The following is a 4826-nucleotide window of genomic DNA, read 5'->3' as shown; positions in this document are numbered from 1 at the left end:
TTACACCCATGTGTTTTCAAATGATTTGATACGAAATTTCTTTATAATGGCTCTCAACTATATTTTGTAAAAATATTATGTTTTGCTTTGATATCTCTGCGTGCCAGTACTTTTGTACTGACCCCTTCTCCTTTCCAACCTCCCAGGTTCAGAGGCCCAGTCTAAGGGTCAAGAGAATCAGTAGATCATTCAGATAGAGTTGCAGAGACAAGTGGTGAGCTTTCTATATTTTGAAAGGTCTTATGTCCTGCAGTCCTTTTATCTTATATTCAGTTTTGGGGGTCTGCTGGGGCCTTGTCCCAGTTTTCAGATAGACATTGTTTCAGTCATGTAGTAGATATTTCGTAGACGGTTTTAGAGATGTTGATTTAGATTGTGGGACACTATTCCCCATTTTTGTTTTCATATGATTCTTGACCATGTTTCCATTATATTGTGTTTCTTTTGCATTACTTTGATCATATGAATTAGGTGCATGATTACCAGACAGATAAGGGTGTTTCGGCCCTCCGTGGTTCGAAATGCTCATCACGGCCAGGCCCTGGTTCGGGTTATGACAAACTTGGTATCAAAGTACGGTTCATTGTCCCAGGGTGTCTGCAAAATCGCATCAGGTAGAGTCTTTTTTATGGGTGTGTAGCGCGCCATACTTATAAGCAGGAGGCTGCTAGGCGTTTAGGAAATATTTCCCTTTTTTTTTATTTAGTTCGTGCTTCAGAGTCTAACTGTCCCCTAATCAATGATCACTTGTGTTTCAGAAACACAGTTATACCTCCATGTCGTATCGTTGTGAGTCCCATAACTGGGCTCATACTCCAGAATTTGTCCCTACTCCGGGAGTCCCTCCAGTCCCAACCAGTCCACCTCGGGCTCCGCAGACTAATGCCAACCATCCCCCAACTGCTCAGGGAGATATTTCAAAAGCAGAATTTAGAAAGTCTATACATATGCTGACACAGTTGGTAGCTAAGCAGGCTCAACAATCGGAAGATGTTAGGTCTGCATCTGTTACATCTGAGGCTACTAGAGTCAGACATTTCATGAAGATGAACCCACCTAAGTTCACTGGCACCAAGGTGGAGAAAGATCCACAGGAGTTCATGGATGAGATGGAAAAGATCTTTAAGGTGATGCATGTGTATGAGGTTGAAGGGGTGAAGCTAGCAACCTATCAGCTCAAGGACGTTGCAAATCAATGGTATGACAACTGGGAAGATGAAAAAGGTGAAAGTGTTGAGCCCACAGTTTGGGCTAAATTTGTGGAAGCTTTCCTTGATCGATTCTTTCCTCTGGAGTTGAGGAAGCCCAAAGCGGAAGAGTTTATAGATCTGAAGCAGGGCAGTATGAGTGTCTAGGAGTACACTTTGAAGTTTAATAAACTAGCCCGCTATGCACCAAAGTTGACTAGTAATATGAGGGCCCGGATAAGGAAATTTGCATTTGGCCGTGCTGATGACCTGGTACTTGAGTGCCAGGGGTCTATGTTGAATAAGGAGTTAGACTTTGATTGACTGACCATTCATATGCATCAAGTGAAAGAGAAGAAGAAAAAGATTGCTAAATTTGAAGAGAAATATAGACAGGCTAAAAGAGCTAGATCTGCGGACCAGCACCAGAGTCAGCCGCAGAGTGGTAACTGGGGTAATAAGTGGTTGAAAAAGAAGAAGTATTGGAATAATGCACAGTCAGCAGCCAGCGCCCTAGCACCTAGACCACCGACAGACAGACAAACTTAGACTTTTCAGATTCCTCATGGGTCCAAAGCTCTAGGTATACAGTCTCAGAGCAGTGTGGCCCAGCAGCTTTGTACTCGTCCGCTGTATGAGGTTTACGGAAGGAATTATCTAGGGAAGTGCTCGTTTAAGGGGAGAAACTGTTATACTTATGGCAAAGTGGGTCACCTTCAGAGAGATTATCCATCTGCTAGAGTAAATACAGGGGGGGGCTAAGTCCCAAGCCACCTCTACAGCTCCTTTTCCTGAGGGTGCCCCTTCAGCTGCGATAAGGGGTCACAACCGATTATATTATTTGACTAACCATCAGGAGGCGGAAGCTTCACCAGATGTTGTCACCGGTATGTTACGAATCTTTTCTCGTGATGTTTATGTATTTCTTGATCCCGGGTCTACTTTATCCTATGTGACCCCTTATGTGGCTGCTGGTTTCGGGTTTGAGTCCAAAAGTTATTGTAGAACCTTTCTCTGTTTCTACTCTTGTAGGTGATTCTGTTGTTGCTAGAAGGGTATATAGAAATTGTGTCGTGTCTATTCATAGTAGGAAAACTGTGGCAGACCTTATAAAGCTAGATATGATAGATTTTGATGTCATCCTTGGGATGGACTGGATCCATTCGTGTTATTCCACCCTTGATTGCAGAACCCGAAAGGTCACTTTTTCTTTCCCGAATGAGACACCAGTTGTATGGGCAGGGAATTCTGTGGAACCTAGAGGTCACTTTATCTCTTATCTTAGAGCCCGAAAGCTTATCTCCAAAGGTTGTATGTATCATCTAATCCAAGTAAAAGATTCAAAAGTTGGAAACCTTTCTCTGCAGTCAGTCCCTGTAGTGAATGAATTCCCAGAAGTCTTTCCCGAAGATCTCCCAAGGATACCCCCTGATAGGGAGATAGATTTTGGCATTGATGTGTTTCCAGACACTCATCCTATTTTTATTCCGCCATATAGAATGGCTCCCGTGGAACTAAAGGATTTAAAGGAACAGCTTGCAGACCTCCTAGACAAAGGTTTTATTCATCCTAGTGTTTCCCCATGGGGTGTACCTATGCTCTTCGTGCGAAAGAAGGATGGGACCATTCGGATGTGCATAGACTACTGTCAGTTGAATAAGGTCACGATTAAAAATAAATATCCTCTTCCTAGGATTGACGACCTTTTTGACCAACTTTAGGGTGCCAAGTGTTTTTCAAAAATAGACCTTCATTCGAGTTATTATCAGTTGAAAGTTAGGGAGTTAGACATACCCAAGACAGCCTTTCGAACCCGATATGGTCACTACGAGTTTCTAGTCATGTCCTTCGGGTTGACTAATGCCCCTGTAGCCTTCATGGATCTTATGAATAGAGTGTTCCGTCAGTTTCTTGACTTGTTCGTCATTGTATTTATTGATGATATTCTGATCTATTCTAATAGTAAAGAGGATCATGCCAATCACCTCCGAATTATCCTTCAGACTCTTAAGGATCATCAGCTGTATTCCAAATTTTCTAAGTGTGAATTCTGGTTAGATGCTATTGCCTTCCTGGGGCATATTGTGTCCAGTGACCGGATAAGAGTGAATCCCCAGAAAGTTGAAGCAGTGAGAAAATGGCCCAGACCCACGACTCCAACCGATATTCAGAGCTTCTTGGGTTTGGCGGGGTATGACAGAAGGTTCGTAGAGAGTTTTTCTTCCATAGCTACTCCGCTTACTAAACTGACTCAGAAAAAGATAAAGTTTGTGTGGTCTGACTTGTGTGAAAACAATTTTGAGAAATTGAAGGACAAGCTGACTACTGCTCCTATTTTGACCCTTCCCAAGGGTGTAGATGATTTTGTGGTTTATTATGATGCGTCCCGTGTGGGACTTAGTTGTGTATTGATGCAGCGTGGTAAGGTGATAGCTTATGCATCTAGGCGGTTAAAAATGCATGAGCGCAATTACCCCACTCATAACTTGGAGTTAGCAGCCGTGGTGTTTGCACTTAGAATCTAGAGGCATTATCTCTATGGAGTGCATATTGATATTTATACTGACCATAAGAGTTTATAGTATGTTTTCTTACAGAAAGAATTGAACCTCAGGCAGAGGCATTGGATGGAGCTTTTGAAAGACTATGATATGAGTATGCATTACCATCCGGGCTAGGCAAATGTTGTAGCCGACGCCCTCAGTAGGTTGTCTATGGGCAGCCTTTCTCATGTAGAAGAAGGAAAGAAAGAGATGGTGAAGGATATTCACCGCCTTGCAAATTTGAGAGTGTGACTCTTAGATTCTGAAGATGGAGGTGTGATTGTTCATGAGTTAGCTAAGTCATCTCTTTGTGCTGAAGTTAAGGAGAAGCAGGTTGAAGATCCCATCTTGATGCAAATTAAGAAAGATGTGGGTCAACAAAAGGTTATGTCATTTAAAATTCGTGGCGATGGTATTCTGAGATTTCAGGGTAGGTTGTGCGTTTCGAATGTCGATGGCTATGGGAAAGAATCCTTAATGAGGCACACACTTCAAGGTATGTCATTCACCCAGGATATACTAAGATGTACGATGATCTGAAAACCTTGTATTGGTGGAATAACATGAAACGTGATGTAGCTGATTTTGTATCCAAGTGCTTGAACTATCAACAAGTGAAGGTAGAACACATAAGGCCGGGTGGTACCTCCCAAGAGATAGACCTGCCTTTATGGAAGTGGGAGATGATAAACATGGACTTTATTACAGGACTTCCGAGATCCCGAAACCAGTATGATTGACTAATTATTCGGGAGAGGTTTATGCTAAGATTTCATTGAAGAGATAGTTCGATTGCATGGGAACCAGTGTCCATTATATCCGATAGAGGTACGCAGTTTTCATCTCATTTTTGGAGATCCTTTCAGAAGGGTTTAGGTACACAAGTGAATTTGAGCACAGCTTTCCACCCTCAGACGGATGGGCAAGCTGAGCATACCATTCAGACCCTCGAAGATATGTTGAGGGCATGCGTCATTGATTTCAAAGGTAGTTGGGTAGATCACCTGCCACTGGTTGCTACCATGCCAGCATCAAGATGGCTCCTTTTGAGGCTTTGTATGGGAGGAGATGTAGGTCTCCTATCGGAGACCTACAT

The sequence above is a fragment of the Capsicum annuum genome, chromosome 3 (assembly GCF_002878395.1).
Source record: "Capsicum annuum cultivar UCD-10X-F1 chromosome 3, UCD10Xv1.1, whole genome shotgun sequence".
NCBI classification, from domain to species: Eukaryota; Viridiplantae; Streptophyta; class Magnoliopsida; order Solanales; family Solanaceae; genus Capsicum; species Capsicum annuum.
Note: the sequence above shows the minus strand (reverse complement) of the source record.